This window comes from Chaetodon auriga, chromosome 21 (assembly GCF_051107435.1).
Source record: "Chaetodon auriga isolate fChaAug3 chromosome 21, fChaAug3.hap1, whole genome shotgun sequence".
NCBI classification, from domain to species: Eukaryota; Metazoa; Chordata; class Actinopteri; order Chaetodontiformes; family Chaetodontidae; genus Chaetodon; species Chaetodon auriga.
In genome coordinates, this window is record NC_135094.1 from 14,867,501 (window position 1) to 14,886,556 (window position 19,056).

At 44.3% G+C, this 19,056-nt stretch overlaps 1 protein-coding gene and 1 non-coding gene across 5 annotated transcripts in view; one reads left to right on the top strand and one right to left on the bottom strand.

Annotated features, from left to right (window-relative positions):
- LOC143339902 (partitioning defective 3 homolog) overlaps positions 1–19,056 on the bottom strand; it is a 310,965-nt gene that overhangs the window by 254,237 nt on the left and 37,672 nt on the right. The gene's annotated exons all lie outside the window — the stretch shown is intronic.
- trnaw-cca (transfer RNA tryptophan (anticodon CCA)) lies at positions 18,838–18,909 on the top strand. Its single transcript has one exon. It is a non-coding gene; the product is annotated as a tRNA-Trp (tRNA).

Here is a 19,056-nt window from a genome sequence, read left to right on the forward strand (position 1 = left end):
TGGGGTGGCCCAGTAATTACTGTTAATTGGTTTAACATGGGGATGGATGGAAAGAAGGACGAGAGAGAGAGAGAGAGAGGAGTGGAAGGAAGGATGGAGTTCTCCCTCCAAGCCCCCTCTATAGCTTGTTTGATGAGATAGGGTGTGTTATCGCAGCTCTCTATCAGTAGCACAAGCTCGTGTGGCACAGTGGGAAGGGGAGGTTAGATGTGCAGGCGGTGAGCATATAAGCAGTCTGGTAAACAAGCGTCGGCCCGTGCGTGCACAAACATACATGCATACAAAAAGTATGAATTATGCAGGCAGACAAACAACATACACTGGCGTCAGTGCGCAGCTGACAATGAGGACATAAAGAACATGTAGACAAAGAAAATCAAGGTATGAAAAGTACAGACAAGTGTGCGTACGCTGAGGAAACACAGACATTAACACATAACTGTAAGTCACACACACACACACACACACACTCAGATTACACAGAGCCTGAGGGGAGCTGCTCACCCACATAAGACAGGCAGTCTGAGGGCCATTTACAGCCATTTGATGCATGTCGAGTCTCCTATCAGTGGCTGTGTGTGCAGAGAGATGAGGTGTGGAGTATTCCCCATTCAGCTCCATGCTAATACCCTGACCATAACCTCATCAACAACCGCTGGACATCTACACAGTGCTGCACTGTAATCTGCCTGAGAGACACACAGAGAAACAAAGAACAACAGATTCTAAGGGAAGATGAAAGAGACGCTTTGTACCAAAGGCACAAGTGTGGGTGTGCAGATAGAAACAAGAATGAATGAATGCATGAGAAAGATTCTGACCCATAGGTAACCCACAGGACTATACTCTTACTTGTGTCTTGTGTAATTTGCACGATTGATACCCAAGCAGAAGAAGAATGACGTGGCTCATAATAGGCTGTTTTTCACTGTGAACTGCAGCTGTACAGCTGTGTGACATATTCACAATGAGTCTATTTCTTTATATAACGAATGGTCTCATTTTTGTTCATGTGCATGCAGCTCATGTTTTCTATTACAAACACCCAGAGTATACACGGCAGACGACTGTGACGACACTGAAAAGCTCTGACCCTGACGTGATTTGAACATGCGTCTCATCTGACACAACAGTTAAGTCGACACTATTCCTGTACCACGAGGTCCTCACAGGTAAACCTCCCACCACAGCTTGTGAAAACACCAACAGGTGTGATCTGCTGCGGCTGAGCAACACCTTCCCACTTCATGCTTTCCTTCCTCTCTTTCTCTTAGGTTGTACATTTCAGTGTGAGGCCAGTGTTAGTGAGAAAACATAAGGATACCCTGTGGAGTGCTCTTGTAAACAAACAAAGCTACATTCAGTGTTTCTCACCTAAACGAACTGTGTGCATTTAATCTGACAAATGGCTGAGCAAAGACGTGGCCAATCTTTGCGGTAAATGGTAGTTATATTTACCACAGTGGTCAGTTGATATGCAGACCTATCTAATAATTGATGAGATGTTTCCAGCAGAGGTATTATGTCCAGAACACATTTGCAGTGCAGCCCTGGGCAATCAGGAGGAGCGTGAATGGCATCACCTGCGTGCTGTTGTGTGTGTCTATATATGTGCATCCTTGCGCACCTGTTATCTACAGATAAAACTCCACCAGGGACCTGCTCGTCAACACATAGCTTAACTCGTGATCAAAAACCCCACAGAGTACCTTAATGGTGGCAATCGCCTCATCCTGTATGGGTTCCTACCAATGAGAGACAGCAGTTATGGTGTTTGTGGTTGTGGTGACGGACAATTAACTGAGTGAAACAAACCCACATCGCTGTGTACTTATTCAACAAGTGCTGTTATGATGCACAACAGAAAATGCTTTGCAGAATCTGAGGCCATCTGTGAGGCAACTGTCATTCTAAGAAAGGAAACCTGTGCTATCATTTCACACCAGGTCAAACTCAGACTTTTTCTGAGTAACACAGGCTACCACTGACACCATGAAGACAGGTCTCCTCTACTTAGCTTTACGACTGCTCCAACACACGCAATCAGCCGTAAAATTTACCCTCACACAAAAGAGCCCTCCAATACGCTTCTTGTGGAGGGCAATAAAACCCAGCCACCCCCGGGCAGAAACAACTGCTTCTCCTCAAGTCGATTTATGTCCAAGCCGCTTTCAGTCGGATGGCGAAAAAAAAAAAATGCAGCAATGTTTCTTTTTTGGGACGACGGAGTCATCTAGAGAATTGAGGGCCATCACGAAATCAGCTGCTGTAAAACATGATGGCAGGCTGATCGGTAAATAGCCCTGCCTGTCAACCGGACTTTCAAAGGACAGACCATAAAACAGCAGCGAGTGCAGAGCCTTCCCTGGATGCTGTCACGATGACAACAGGAGCGAAAATACATAAAAACATATATTTCACATATACATGTCAAGTGTGTCATTTGACATTACTGGTTCCCACTGGCTTTTTTTCACAATTGAGGTAAAGTTGCATGTTTTACAGCAGCCCATTTCTTTATTGAACAGGTACCTTGGCAAGACACAAGACATACGGTAGACACAATTATAGATGGCCTGCAGTTAGTTCCGCAAGAGCCACTACGCACTGAGGTATGGCATCATATACACCAGGGGCAAGAGGTTAACACATTGAGCCAAGGCCATTACATCAACAACATCATGCCAAGCCCCATTGGGTTTAACAGTCCCAGCTAAGGCACAGAAAATGTCCACATCACCAATATAGCTTAAGTGCAATGTCAGCTTTATGGTTTAACAGCTGTGACAGTTGATATCAGCGTAAAGTAGATGTCTATAGTAGGACTAAAGATCATGGAGCTGTACTTTGTGTCAAGTTGGATTTGTGTGACTGCCCTTAATCAGAATTTCTTTAAAAAGTCCAAACACAGACGTGATTTGAAATGTTTTACGTCTCAGTGCCACTCAGTCTCAGTCAGGGTTGTCTGACTGATGCTAAGGTACGGCATAACTTAGCGTCAGATGGGGTTAGGTGCCGGCACATAACCCTGACTGACACTGTGTAGGTGGTATAAATGGTAAATCCTGCTCTCAAGAGTCTTTAAATCTGCTTGACACTGTCTATGTGTCACGTGTCTCTTCTCAACAAAGTTCATTATTCCAGAGTTTTTTGGCTTTGGCTTAGACGCCGATTAACAGGTTTCTTCCAAGTCCTCCACCCAGCTTCCCTCTCTCTCCCTCCTATCTATTGACAATCCTCACTCTCCTCTCCTCGTCTCTAAACCTCACCAGCACAATGCAGGTTTTAGCTGGGATGAAAGACAGTGGTGATGGCTGCTTGAGTTCATCAACAGGGGTGTAAGCCTGAAAGTTAACCAGCGCTGGGCCATTAGGCTTTCGATGCATAAGCTCTCGGAGCTGTGTAGTATTGCCAAAGAGCGATGCTTCAAAGATGTGCAGTGAGAGCGGAGAGGCAGAAGGCTTAGGGCTTTAAAGCACTGTAGTTGTGGGGAAGTTTTCTAAAGTACGCCGAGTGGAGATTTCCTCGCAGAGGGAGGGAGAGGCAGTCTTACAGTAGAGGGGATGAGTTGAAGGACTAACGTGTAAACCATCTGCGTGACTGATAAAAGTGATTGTGCTCCCATCCATGTCTTATAAAAGTCTATGAGCAGGATTCACTCGTAAAGCAGGGAGCAGTCCGCCAAGGCCCTTTTAATCAGTCGGGGAGAAACTGAGTAAAACAGAGGGAGTCCGAAAACTTTCTGAGTCTGAAAATGTGACGGTGCAATTCATCCAGTCAGACACAAACACATACACACAGACAAGTCCTGGCTGAGATATCAGATTTATGTGCACACTCACACAAACAGTAGGTGAGCTCTGTGGGTGTGTATTGCGTCCCCCTGCTGTTGTATATTTTACAGTGCGGCTGCTGCTGCTAAAAAGCAGGGTGAATCATACTGTACAGCCTGCATGCACCCAAAGAGGCCAGGCTTAATGTAAAGCATAAGAGCAGCACTGCCGAGAGACAAAGGGAATCCATTTGGAGTCATTTCACGCGTGATGTAAGGCAACGAGCTGAGGAAGAGGAGGACAGCTGATAACAAATGGGACATTCTCCCTTCCTGTCTACCTCTGGAGAAAGACAGCTTTCCCACTCTTTCCACATCAAGGTGATGACAGCAGAGAGGGAGCAGAGGTTGGTTTCTGCTATTCCTGATGAAAGCATGCCGAAGAACCCCAGAAGTTCAGTAGCTCTCTGAACAAATTTAGCTTTCCGCATCCCCGACAAGTTTGTTCAAGTTTGCAGCGATGTTCATTTTTAACTCCGCAAATGCATAACCGTGTGAAGCATGAGGCAACCTGAAAAGGGATGGAGTGTTGAGTTACCCCCGCTGTGACGAGAAGTTCTTCAACTTGGCTTCTAAAGGAATCTCTGAACATCTACAAAGCATGAAGTTCTTGTGATATGGACTGGTGCTACTGAATACACCACGCCGTCAACATGCCTCTGAATTCACAGGCATGCTTCGACCTCAGGGTAATGTGATATTCCTGATATATGCAGAAGCACAAGACACGGTTCTGATCCCTGAAACCAATGACTAACTTCAGCGTAAAAACCCTTCATACCTCACTTTCAGGATAACAGCAGCAGCTAAATGCCTGAATAGCACAGCTCTCTGAAGATCTAAAGATGTCCTCGGCCAAAAGGATATAACCCAATGCATAATCACAAGATTCCCTTTTAATATGGAAAGATTTTTTAAAGTTATTTTTGTGTGTGACTTGGTAATGTGCAGTTCAAGGTTTCCTGCTCACAGAGGAATTTGACCCTGTTCGCTCGTGAGACTGCACAAGCTCCAACACTGACACCACAGTGCCCCCTGCTGCAACTGGATAAAGGTACCGTCTGAGGGCAGATACTGCATCACAAACTCTCATTTCAGCCAGTGGATCATTCTGACACCCTGGAGAGGTGATTATGCTTCTTCTGATGTACGCCATCATCGACATGCTCCCACCATAGCTGAGCGAGTCAGAGTGGAATGAGGAGATGTTTGGTATAGATCAAGGACTCCCTTGTGTCCCGTCAGTGCCTTTGTGGAGAGCATGGTACATCACTGTAGGTCATGATGTTTGGTTACATTGTGGTGCAGTACAGTGCAGTTAATCATTCTTCCATATTGTATCATCTCTTCATTGTTTAGAGGGACTCTTAGATCTGTAGATCTCATTAAAACAGTTTGAAAGGAGGCCACAGAAGCAATAACGTAGACAGTGAACCCCCTGCTTATAAACTCCTCTATGCTATGATTTAATATAGAGACAATGTGGCTTGACAATACAACATTTGTACCAAAACCGGTTTGAAAGCGTAGATGGCACATTTCAATATCCCATCTTGACTTTTGTTTCTTCAACGGCAGCCGTGAAATTCAGGCAGCGAGTGTGTTGTTCCACTCGGCATAAACACAACACCCCCCCCACGGAGACAGGCCTCATTCAAATGGATGAGACGTCACACGTGTTAAATAGCAGAGGTGCACTGCCACGCTCTGAAAGGCTGGGGTTCATTTGATTTGAACTGTCGAGCTCACTTCGGTGGTTCTGTATAGTGGACGCTAGAGGGCGCTCTGCCACAGTGTTGAGCAAGTGATTCATTCGGTATTGTAGAGCCGGTTTTGTCTATGGGTCTCCGGTGAGTTAACGCATTATGCTAGCAGGGTAAACTAGCAGTTAGCTAAACTGCCAGTATCAGTGTTGTGCAGCTCTATACAACACTGCGGTATTTTTGTTTTGTGAGTTTATTTTCTGTTTTCACTAATAATGAAAATGTAAACAGGAGCGAATGCAACGTGAATGTAAGACGTGAGTGCATTTGCATTCATGTGCGATTTTACAGACTTTTTTATTGCTGGCGGTGTGCTGCGTTTCAGCTAAGTTAATTCAATTCCTTAATTATTTAAAAAGAGTGAGACATATATGGTGAAGAAATTACTGCACCAGGGACATTTTCTCAGCTGAACAGACAAGCTTATGAGACTTTACTAAACACACCACCCAGATAGCAACAACACGTACAGCACACACCTGAACTTACTTCTTGAGAAGGATCTGTTAATGGTGAATCAGTGGGGACTGAACTGTCTCCAAAGAACGACTAGCGGACAGTATTTCTGCTGCAGACAACATGTTCTCGCTATTTAGTCGGTTTATTTTTGTTCTAAATGTTCTTCTTAAAGACTTTTTAACTGCGTGCCGTTCACTCTTGAGTTGAAACCTTGAGGAAATCAGCCCAAACATCACAATAGCTCGTGGTTCACTGTAACGTCTCTGGTAGGCGAGTCCACAGTGTCGCACGGAGACAATACACTGCACAGACACCTACCTGCATTCAGGAACACACAAACAAGAACACACACAAAGAAACATGCACCAACACACTTAGACACACCCAAACCTGCATACACGCTGCCTAAAACACACTCTCTCTCTCTCACACACACACACACACCAGAAGAGACCACCTGTCGATGTGTGTGTATTGATGCGCCACAGGCAGCATCATCTGCTCGTGGTAAAAACGTTTTGATATTCATATCAACCTTCAGCTCCATGCACTCCAATCAAATACCTCTCACTTTGCTTTTTCTATCTCTGTCTATCGCTCTCTCCCAGACATAATAATGACACAACATAAAAGTGCAGCGTAGGAATCCAGCGGTGCAGTCGAGGTGTTTGATCTAGAGAAAACACGACGGCATTTCTGGAGATAAGCAAGCTGCGAACCATGGAGGAGTGAAAAAACAATGCGGAGCGGGACAAATATACACATTTCTAACAAGTTGGAGACAGTTTTGAGGCAGACATACAGTTGTACGGCATCACACACACGTGCAAACACGCTTCTGAGTGGCAACAGAAAGGGCAACCGGCCATGTTATGGGAGGGCACCGGGCCAGGGCGACTGCCCTGCCAAACCGCCCCCCCAGGCAGCCGAGGACAATCCACCATCATGACCGTCATCAACATCACAATTAGAAAGCAGGACTCAGCTGGTGGAGTTGGACGGACTGATGGGGGACCGTGGGGTGAAGAAACGAATAAACAAAGTATTTTTAGGCACAAAGAAACAACATTTCAAACATCCGTTTAAGGTTCAAATACACTTTCAAGAACCTCCTGTAAATGTGTCCCTAGCAACAAGAAAATAACAGGTGATTAAAAAAAGCAACAGCACACCTGAGCATGCTGCGCAGGTTATTGGCGGTTACAGAGAATAGAATGAGGGGTTGCCAAGTCAGAAAGAGGCGAAATCTGGATGTATGTCTTGGCCAGCCTTGCCTTGCCCTCCCTGCTTTGTCTCCGTCCTGCTTAACACAGGTTTAGCGTCAGAGTGCTAACTGATACTATTGGTCTTTGTGGGTAAAAAGCGTCTTTGTTTTACGACATATGAAACACTACTGCCAAGGTAAACCTCTCGCCGTTCACTTCACAGTTTATTCTGCCTCCCAAATAACGTGTGGCTGGAGCGTTACTCCGCATTCCCTCCCTGCAGCAAAACTCATTTTCACCGCCACATGACAAAATATTAACGCAGGCTTCAGAGTGAAATGTCACAGTGATTTCTTTGTCCGAGTCGAGGGCTGCTTCCCCTAATGTCGTGTTAAGAGGTGCCGCGGCAAGGGGGGACTCCCGGTGCGGCCGCTCTGGTCTCAGGTGCCGTACCTGTGCTAATAGGATGGCTAATTGGAGCGTGGCACCGTAAGAGCACACACGCATTACACACACACGCAGACTAAGACCAGACACACTTAGAAGTTGCATGCTTCACTCAAGCTTTGTGTGTATATGAGTGTCTTGATATAAAGCTGTATTTTAATATGTGGGCTTTTAAATATTAAACATGAACTTATTCGTCATAAAATACACATGGAGATAAGAAGAGAGAGGAGAGAAACAAAGAGCGAAAAGAGTTCTTTCAACTCGACAGAAGTGCAAAAGCTTGTCTGCAGCTCTCCAGTCTTTCCCTTTCTCTCAGCCCTCGTTATTCACCACTACTCTTCCTCATAATAAGCACGGAGGCAACATGCTGAATAAAATATTAGCGCGTGTCGATGGAGCAACCTGGTTTCAGGTGCGTAAACACGCACACACTGAGCAATCTGTCACCATGTTGCAGGCAATGTCAGAATCAGAAACACACACATGTGAAATTATCCCTCTGTATATCTGATGCATATGTCCTGAACCTCTGTCCTGCCAAACGACTTTATCTCACCCACACACACACACACTTTGCGCCGTAGCGTTCTTTTGTTGCTAAAAATATGCATCCTATGTTCTGCACATTCCCACAGAGGAAGAAAAGACCGAGGTACACCGAAATACGAGAGAAAAAAAGGTGTCTTTTGGTTGCTGGTGATGGGGATGTGTTCCACAGTTGTTGTTCAAGGAGCCATATTTGAATACAAGTAGGTGGCACATCTGTCGAGCATTTCTTTTTTCTGTCATGAATTATTAACATCCCGTCATTGCTGGAAGCAACAGCCATCATTATTTCACTTCTGAATAGAAATAATGCCTGTCTCTTATTTATCAGTTGTGCCCACACAGTGTTTGTTGTGTCGACACGTCTTTTTAGCAAAGAAAAAAAAAAAAGCAGAACGATCAGCAAAACTTGTTTTTTAAAAAATGTGGAGTTTCGTGGAATACTTACAAACAGTTACAGAAATATAAGGTGATACATGATACAGTGTATTTATCCTCATGGGAGGCTGCAGGCGATATTTTTCTCACATTTTCCTAGGATGGTGAAGGCAGTGACCCAACCTATGCTGCTTGTCATGATATTCTTCCCCTAACTCTAACTAATCATCATTCCTCATGCCTAAACCTAACCGACACATGCCTAAAAAACCAAACCAACCCAACCAACAGAGGTGAGAACTAGCCAATCAGAGGCAGAGTAAGGTAGGCCGTGCCTTCACCATCCTGTGGGGGATAAAAAAGCTGAATGATGCACATCGGAGGGCATTTAGAGGAGGATATAGACAATGTGGACTGAAAAATAAGTATACACTACACTGTGCCTACACCAGGTCTTCAGCTTAAAGAATACCCCGTCCAGTCATTACATGTTAAACAAAAGGCTGACTAAAATGTGGTTACTGCATATAAGTTGAAATAATAACAGTCACGATTGAAAAAATAAATGTCTGACTTACAATTATGTAACAAAAACAATTTTGATCATTTCTACATGTGGATTTGGTTAAGTGCTCAATAGTGGAAAAGAAACCACATCCAATTTTCATTTGTGTGAGCTGCAGAAAATTAATTTCCCTAATGTGAGGGTTGAACTCGCTCACTTTTTACTTTGGCAGCGTTTCACACCATCTCACCACTTCACACATAATATAGCTGTCTCACTGTAACTTTCCACACAGTGACAGGCTCGAGTTGGGCAGAAGTGTTTTCATTAATATAACTTCTGGTAAATGAGGTAGAGGAGAGTTTGTGTGTCTGCGCGTACGCGTATGTTGCTGTGATCAATAGACGAGTCGGTGAGTCCATGTGCGGTTCATTCACTGCCTGATGATCAATATGGGATTAGAGAAAGAAAGCAAGCTCTGTCTCTTGTCTTCGCTCTCATCTCACGGACTCTTTAAGAGCCCTTGAAGACAACAATGAACAGCAGAATGAAGACCATGAAGAGGGGTGGATAGAAAGATGAGCTTCTTTGTGGTCAGTCAGGGGTTCAGGCGAGGGTTGGAGGGAATACTACATCGATTCTGCTGATTAGGTCATTACAAGGCACTTTGAGAACACATGCACACAGACTGAAAGATGGAAGACTACAGATACACACACGCACACACAGATATATAACCAGAACCATATAGCTAGACTTTCATGCATTTGTGTCCCCGGACACAATGTGGCTGTTTTAAAGGCGAGAGAGGCAAACTATGAATGGAAATGCCTGTTGTTCAACTTCTGGTCAAGTCGATTATTAAAGTTATAGACAGTATAGTAGATTGTACACGTGAGAAAAAAAAAACCACACGCTTTTGTAATGGCTGCAGAGAGGGCCGCTTGTGTGTCCTTTGGGTATGTGGCCACACACAGTGTCAGTGAGCGAACCAGGGCTTTTCCCGTGTAATGGTCTTTAAACAAGAAAGCCAGAGAGACTCACTGACGGAGACGTAGCATGTCGCGTGACTCTTCTTTCCTCTGTGTTAAGACAGACATTTACACTAATGCATGTATACAGGACAGTGCTTCTGGCACAACTCGGCAATAATATCACAAGCCATCAGGTGTGTGTGTGTGTGTGTGGGTGCGTGTGTGTGTTTATACGCTGATAGATGAGTGTCTTCAGAGATAAATGGGTGCCTATTATTTGTGTCTTTTATAGGCAAACTCCCTGCTGACTTCCAAATGGGAATAGCATGCAGTCTTCCCGCACACGCGCACACACACACACACACACACACACACACACACACACACACACACACACACACACATTCACATAACGAGCTACAACCGAGGGGCCCTAGGCTGTGGCACATCTGTTGTAGAGGAGACATAAGGCATTCATGCAGGGACTCTCAAGATTCTCCATGTAGTAGCACACAAAGGAAGAAGGGAGGCATAGTGGTGGAGGGGTCTAATGACAATTTTGACTAAAAATCCCTCCTGGATAAAACCATGGCGGTACACAAAGACACACTGAGACACATTCTCTCAAATTGGCCCACTGACCTTCAGATCCCCTCTATAATATATACGGCTTTTAGTATTCCTGACTTCTACTGCGGAGAGACAGAGCAAAAAGATGAAGACAGAGTCATTTTGTGTATTTAAAACAGAGAAAATGTACTATATATATGCTGTTTGTCCACGGTAAACATTAAAATCTGTTTTCATTCTAATATAGCTTTGATAAGACTCTACTGCATCAATATTTATCATACGTGTCATTAGCACAATTAATAGCAGCAGCAGCTGCAGTCTGGGGCTGCAACTAATAATCTGTTTTTTCATTTTTGATCAATCTGCTGATTATTTACTCGATTCATTTGATCGTTTTGTCTACACAGTAAACACAGTAAAAGAAGGACCATGACCGTCCAAGGTGGCATCTTCAAATTCTTTGTTTTATCCCATACTCAAAGTTACTGTACTGTATGACACAAAAGCAGCAAAGCAGTACAGTACAGGCATTTGTCAGAATAGGATTACTGAGTAAGAGTTGTAAAAGTAGCTGTTCCATGGCCTAAATACTGTTTCAAAAAGGTTTCGGGTGACTTGAACTGACTATAATTTGCTATTTAAAACCCTTGGACAGGTGAGAAATCACACTGACCAACAGTTTTGCAAGAGGCAGCCATACAGCACTCCAACATGTCTGTAAGCCTCCAGTACTTTAGCAGAGCAGGACATAATCTGAAGAGGTCTTTAGCCTTTTCTCATGAGAAGAGAGGCGATGAGAGCACACAGCCGTGGTGTTAGAGGGGATTCAGCTCTCTGTCTGCCACAATATGCCTGTCTAAAGCTCTCCAAACCAGGCTTAGCTTCCCGGCCCTGGCGCCGCCTCCCTGCCTCCCTGTGCCAGTGTCAACTTCAGCTCGGTCCGCCGCCAGTCGCCAACGCCAGACTCAGTTTAGCTCGTGGCTGCTCTTCCCTCTAACTGGGTTTCTTCTCTCCTTCCTACTTTGCTTCCTTCCTTCCTTTTCTTGGATGTGTTTCATTATTTTGGTCTTTGTTCTTTTCACTCTTACTTTGCTTCCTTCTTGTTAGTTGCTTTCTCTGTTGTCCTCTTTGTGCATGTATGTGCATGTAAGTGTGTGTTTGTCACTTCATATTGTCTGCTCATGTGGTTGCTGAGGTGCTTTACCAAATCCTTCAACTAGCCCCTGAACCATACTCACAGCGATGCTAATTAGTGTGATATTTAAACCCATACACCGCTCAAAATCCCAACTAGCCTGGTGTATATCATATCCCCTGTAATAAATGAACCCAGGCTAAAACAGAGCTTTGCCTTCCAAAGTCAATTTGAGAGCCAATTTTCAGACACAACCTTGGAGTGACTTTGGATCTGTGAGGGTAATTATATATGGTTCTGAGAGAAGTAGTCAAGTGTTGAAAACAGTAGTTCATGGTCTGGAGACTCTTGAGACAAAAGCTACAGAGGGATACTTGTCATGCAGAAGAGACACTCGCTTGGTTTAACAAGGAGCTGAGAGGCAGCCGTGTGAGAGAGAAATAGGTTTATATTCAAAAGAATAAGCAATTGATGGTAGATTGAATTTTTCTGTTTAAGATGGCAGTTTCTGTTGAACTGGCTGTGACTTTGTATAAGTAATTCCTAGCCGGCATTTGTACTGTAGAGGCACATGGAGAATGCACTATTGCCCCCATGAGGCGAGGTGAAAAAGGCTCAAATGTGGAGGAGATTGCTTCCCATGAAACAGGCCAAAGCCACTGCAGTCACATAATGAGACAATAATAGATAAATAGAAGACACAGCTTATCCGGTTCCAAAGTGAAAACCGGGGCAAGGTCTCTTCTCCCGTATCTCTGTCTGATGACAGTGGCCCTTGTGGGTGCAGCACTCACCACATATGGATAATAGAGGAAAACGAGTCCTTTGTTATCTTAGTGCTCCTAGGTGCACCCCTCTGGAGGTCTTTGGAAAGGCGGCGGGATCCCAGCAGGGGGCCTGTATCTGTCACCTCAGTTTAGGGCTAGTCTCATGGCGGCTGACCCAAATTGTCCGCCTGGGGCAATGCCGGGGCCCTCAACAGGACTCCACGGCTGCAGATAATAGGCTCGTTTGGCAAAGTATCCAGACACTGGAACCAAAGCAGCCCTGACAGCTGTCAACCACGACCAACATCCCCCTGCATCGCACACACATGTGCACAAGACTGGGATGGCAGTGTGTGTGTCGCTACTCCAGTATGTCTGTGTGTGTGGGTGGATACGTGCACAACTCTTTTTCTGCACAGGTGTGTAAGTGAGTACACATTGTTGTCTATGTGGGTCCCTTCACTTTTTTCCCATTTTGGCACTGCCTATCCAGAGCTCTGGTTAAACACCCCAGCACTTCCAGACAGTATTCAGGCGAGCCGACGCCATGTCAGGAGCGATTTGGCGCATCGGCAGAAATCTCCCCCTGTAGGGGAGCTGTCATGGAGGGGAAATCAAAGACACCTACGTGACTCGCTGTGTTGCCTCTGAGCTGAAAGAAAAGCTCGGTGACATGACCTGATTTCACCCATTTTACAAAAAAAACCCACAGCAGAAAATGGAGTTGCCTGCTGCTGTGCAATATGGAGAAAAAGCATTCTTACCCCAGGCACGAGGGCTGTGTATGTCACGCTGCATATGCTATGCAGCTAAAGCAGTCCTCCTGTCAACAAGAATGGACTGACATTATCAATACTGGTGGCTCAGCAGGTCCACATCAGCAGGCTGTCATGTGCGAGCGATGCTCAAGGTTCAAACCTGCAGGTGACCTTTGTTCTACATCATACTACAAACACAGCAGTCTAATTCCAACACACAAGCTCATGCAACATGCTATCAACACTCCACTGAATCACAATGCCCTCTGTTGAATTAGTGCTTACCTGCAGACCTTTGAACTCTGACATGTTGAGCCTTTTGACATTTCATTGCTGTTTGTCATCAAGATGTTGGCACTTGCGTTCATGTTGCTGTGGACTGGACTGCTACTTTGTGGTATTTTGCTGCACAGCGTTTTATCACATTGGCCTTAAAACTCTGAAAGGACGTGTCTGCTTCCTGCTTTTTGAAAAGAATGAGCCTTATCACAGGTTTATTTCCTCTATGGCTCATCGTGAGATATAATTTTCTGTAACAACCTGCGCTGTGAAACTATTATCATTAGTGCAGGCTTGATGCAGATGAATTTCCAGGTTTCAGAGAATTGTTTAACTGAAATCATTCTGCATTTAATACAACGTAGCACAGCAGCCTTTACAAACAGTACAAACCCACATGCCCTCAAAGAGACGACAGAGTTGCAAGCAGTTAAGGCTTGTGGTTGTTCCAATGGAAAAAAAAAAAAAAAAAACACAGAGGAATCTCTCCACTGTGAGGGATCATAACTGCATAAATGGGAAAGAGGGAGTTGCTGAAAAAGAACTACAGTGCTCAACAAACCTTCCCCGGGTAAGTGCAGTTTAAAAACTAGGGACCTAATAAACAAGAAACAACTGACAATAAATCCAAAGCCCCAGAGGGAAACGAAATGAAAAACTGCTCGCTGCCGCCCACGAGCCTCTGAGCAGAGCAGCGGAGGTGAGGATAAATTCCGCTACCACACTGAGTCTTCCAGGACGCAGAGCTGACTCTGGTCCTCACAGGCTAATTACAGCTGACTACAGCAGGGTGTGTGTCTGTCGAGATGTATGTGTGGGCATGCGTGTCTCTGTCAGAGTGCGTGACTGTTTCTGTGTGTGTCTTCTGGTGAGAATAGAGTGTTCTTTTATTGTCTCCGCGCTGGGTGACGACATTTACACTTTCTGGGCAGGAGAAACTCAAGGTCAGAGTTGAAGTATATGATCATATGTTTGTCAGCGCCTGAGAAGTCAGTGACGGTCAAAACGGATTGTTTTCTGAGTAGAAACGGTGGAAACTGTAATCCCTGCATGTATTTCCTTCTGTCAGAACTATACCACATTTGAAACCATCTAATTCCGCTGGAGAATTGACATTAAATTGGTGTTGGTTGTATTTCAGCTGAATATTAGAAACAAAACTGACTTAACTCGTTTAACTGAATGTGAAGCAAAACGACTTTTTAGTTCCACCTTGTCCAGAAATGGGAGCAGCGACGACAAAACAGATCAAGATAATCCACAGTAGACCTCTACTGAGTAGTAAGCTTGGCCACCAGAGGGCAGCATCAGGTTAAAACACATTCATGACAATCAAGATAGCCCATAGAGAGGAGACTGGCTCCATTTTCAGGATATATACATGGAAATTTAAGCAATCGGTACATTATAGACCTGTTGGAAATCAAACTGGAGACAAGGGCACCAGCCTACGTACCACACAGCACGACGACGGTCTCAATATTACGGATTCAGATATCACACCAGTACTGTATGCACATGTTATGATAACTAATTTTCATACATGGTACACCATGAATCCAGAATACAAAATAAATTGCAGTTACATTTCTATTGCGTCTTCACATATACACAATTAGAAAACTCACTCCTGCTCCACCTACAGAAAATACAACTTTACCGTACATCAAATCATGATCCATGGATGCATATACATGTGTAGGAACCACCGCACGAGACACTGAATCATATTAAGCTGGACAGTAAAGTCCACAATGAGTACAGTGAATGCTTTACACGGCCTGAGAGACAGTGGTGAGAGACAGCCAACCAGACACAATAGTCTTCAATTTATGCCAAAAGAGGCTACAATCACTGAAACACATACACACACACACACACACACACACACACACACACACACACACAGAGCACAGACAAACAGAGTAATTAGTCTTTGATTTCCCCCGGCAGTGTTCTGGTACCAGGGGGCAGCTGCTGGGACCCTGCTTTAGCCTTGGCTAATTTCACTCACGGCTTGATCTCGACCCAGCGCAGGTGCCCACTTGGCACCCGACTGCCGTTGCCATGGCAATGCCAACTTCGGGGGCCAAGAAAATGCCAATTGTCCAAGGAGCTCAGCCACAGGAGCCGTGGATGTGGTACCCATTATAAACAGGCTGCATTAGTCCACACGGAGCACGCAGTCAGATGTGCACAGTTCAGTCAGGGCTGAATTAGGCGTTCCTTTCTTTCTATTTCCTGTCTTTTTGTACTTTTTGTTTTTCCTTGTAAAAATGGCATGTGTCAGTTACTCTGAGGCTGGTGTCTATTCCCAAAATCGAAAGGAATGTACTCAGATTCTGTGCAGCAGATGGTATGCAGCCAATACTGCAGACTGCTATAACTTGAGCTTGAGCGCCTCTTTCTGGTTCACAGGTGTCACTGCAATGTCTGTCGAGCTGCAGGTCCACACCTGTGAGCACCTGCTGTGAAACACACGACAGTCAACTGCTGATTCAGGTACTTCTGCTGTAACGAGCTCTTTCTCTTAATCACCCCTGAGGATTCACCCCTCATTAAGCCCACGGGGCAGGCCTGCTTTGACTCACCTCTGTTAATAAGAGACATCCACACTACAAGCACCAAGGGACAGCTCCTGAAATCACCTCTTCGTTATGAAGCTCCCTGCAGACTAAATATCTGGATGGTGACTCGCACACTAAGCAAGCTGACAGCTGAGTGAGGCTCAGAAATGTATGATGTTTGACGTGAGAGCAAACAGTGCATGGGCTGTGAAGTCCTCACAAGTGGACATGCTTGATCTCTGTGTGTAATATAATTAGGTATTTTAGGATGCTGCAACACTGAATTTAATGCCTGCCCTCACCTTGACCAGCTTAGGTTTGCTTCAATGACCCAATCGAATGTTTCACGTTCACTGTCAGCTTGTAGATTTCTCGGGTCACTGCTTTAATTTGAAGGACTCTAACCCTCAGGGAAACGTCAGCAGCTTGAGGATCACGCACTGAAGTTGAACGAAAAGAACATGCGATTCCAGTACAGAGGGTTGTATGTTGTGGAAGCTGTCTTGTAAATAAATTCCACTTGTTAACCGATGAGTCTCGCAATTTCATACTACACACTGAAAGGACTTAATTACAGGAATCAAGCTCACTTCTGCATCAGACGATGAGTTTGTCTTGCGCAACAGCAACAGCGTTGAAGTTTTATGCACCATTTGAATTGCTAATGCAATAGCCCCATTTCGCTGAAATGACCATTAAAGTTTAATCTAATTTCATCTAATTGGCCATATCACACGAATTTCATTCCTTTATAAACTCATTTCAGCAGACCCATATTGTGAATTTCTTACCTAAGGCCATCTTCTAACCAGGAGTCATTTTAATTGCCACATTGCCATCTGGTGTATGGATGAAGTGTCTGTCTCACAGCCATTTCCAGCCATTTCAAAGCTATCAGTAGTATTTTTTTCCACGCAGAATGAATTTTCAAAAGCCTAACCTAAGGCTGCTGAGCGAGATGAAAGTTTACGCCTCCTTCCTAGACACTCTTGACTGACTAATTGAGGTTGAGTCATTTGGCAGGAGCTCCTTCAGTCCCGCTGAACACTGAGCAGTTTCAAAAACAGGAGTTTCTCTCATTCCAAATGATTAATCAGCATGTTATGTATCAGCAGTGTGTCTAAAGCTGCCTGTCCTCTGAATGAGGATAACAGAGCCTGTGAAAACATTGAAGTGCAGATAATTAATTGGAAAGGAACTAAATTGTTTACATCACAGGTGTACTACAGTAAGAGGGCACAAGCTGTGACGGTAGGTATCCTTTAAAGCTAAACAAGCAAAAACCTTTATTTAAAGCACCACTGTACTGAAAGCTACACTGATCCCATCGTCTGTAGTGTCCTCATTGTACTTGGTGGTAATATTATTGCTGGCTAATGCTTTTATTATCCCTAACCCTCACACTTATTAGCTATTTAATTGTATTTATAATACTTTCTAATGTGAAATACACTAAAAAGTTGCTATCCAGAGTGTACTACTATTTGCACTATTTGTATAGAATAGAAAGCATATTTCAATCTCAGTCTCTTTCCAAATACATCCTGCAGATCTGGATAAATATAAATATGGTCAAGCAACATATATTTTATATCATCACCCAGCCTAGAACTTTTTCTCTGCCAGACTTACTTCTCACTTCTGTCCAACTGGTGGCAGTAGTGCACCAAAAAAGCTGTGGTGGATACTGCCAGTAGACATCAATGAACCCTTGAAAATCTATAGACTGTCACTCAAGCACACACTATACCTCACATATCTAAAACCACAGGTGGTGTTAGGATGTCGTGGACAGACGAGGTGGAACAAAAAGGTCGTGTGTTTCTGCAGCTTTTCAGTCTGCTCACAAACAAATCATCAAACCATCATCATTTCATGAGAATTATCTTCATCAGGAAAAAAAAAATGTAAACATAGAGCTCAACTCCACACTAGAACCAAACTTGGAACAGCAAAAGGAACATTTGTGCAACACAAGATCAAAACGAAAACAAAGCGAGCTGCCCAAACACGTTCTCGTTTTCCACATACATGTGAAGTGGAAGTGAGGTAGATAATCAATATGAAGATCTGTGGAGCGGGGACAGACAGGCTGCAGCATGCAGCTCTATGACTGCATATGAATCACAGGATGATAATGTGACTGCTGAACCCGAGCCAGGCATCTCACACACTGCACACACACACATACACACATGAGGCTTGGGTGCATCAGTAGAGGCACCAAAACTTGCAAAGTGACAACAGTAGCTTCTACACTGACACCACTCTGCTCTGTTTTCTCTCCATGTCTCTGCAGGGACACATGGAAGATGTGACATCATTCATTTATTTACACCTGAATGTGGCAGAAATCATAATGGCAAAAAAATAGTTTTTATCTTGAAATGACGTGAAACAGAATCTATAAGGGAGGGTTAAAGTTAAATGACAGATATTTAAACTCTCTGTCAAATTAAGATATGACATACAGTATACTGTGTATACACACTATAGGATGGCATGTTCTTGGCCTATTCATTGCAAAAACTACTCTGTATGTTGTTTACCTGAAGGTGCACAGCCACACATTGGCACAGACAGGAACAGTTTTGCAACGTACGCCATGTAATGTCAACTTAGGTCCGAGATAGCACCTCAGCGTGGGACCTCGTGGCGCAACGGTAGCGCGTCTGACTCCAGATCAGAAGGTTGCGTGTTCAAATCACGTCGGGGTCAATGACTTTTAAGGTAAAACAGGACGACACTCACTTCACTGATGTGTTCCATTAAAGCTCTGCCGTCAACGGCTTGAAGTAAATGAGTTCATCGCTCACACGTAATGGGAAGAAGCTGATAATGTGCACATGAACAGCAAGAAATGAA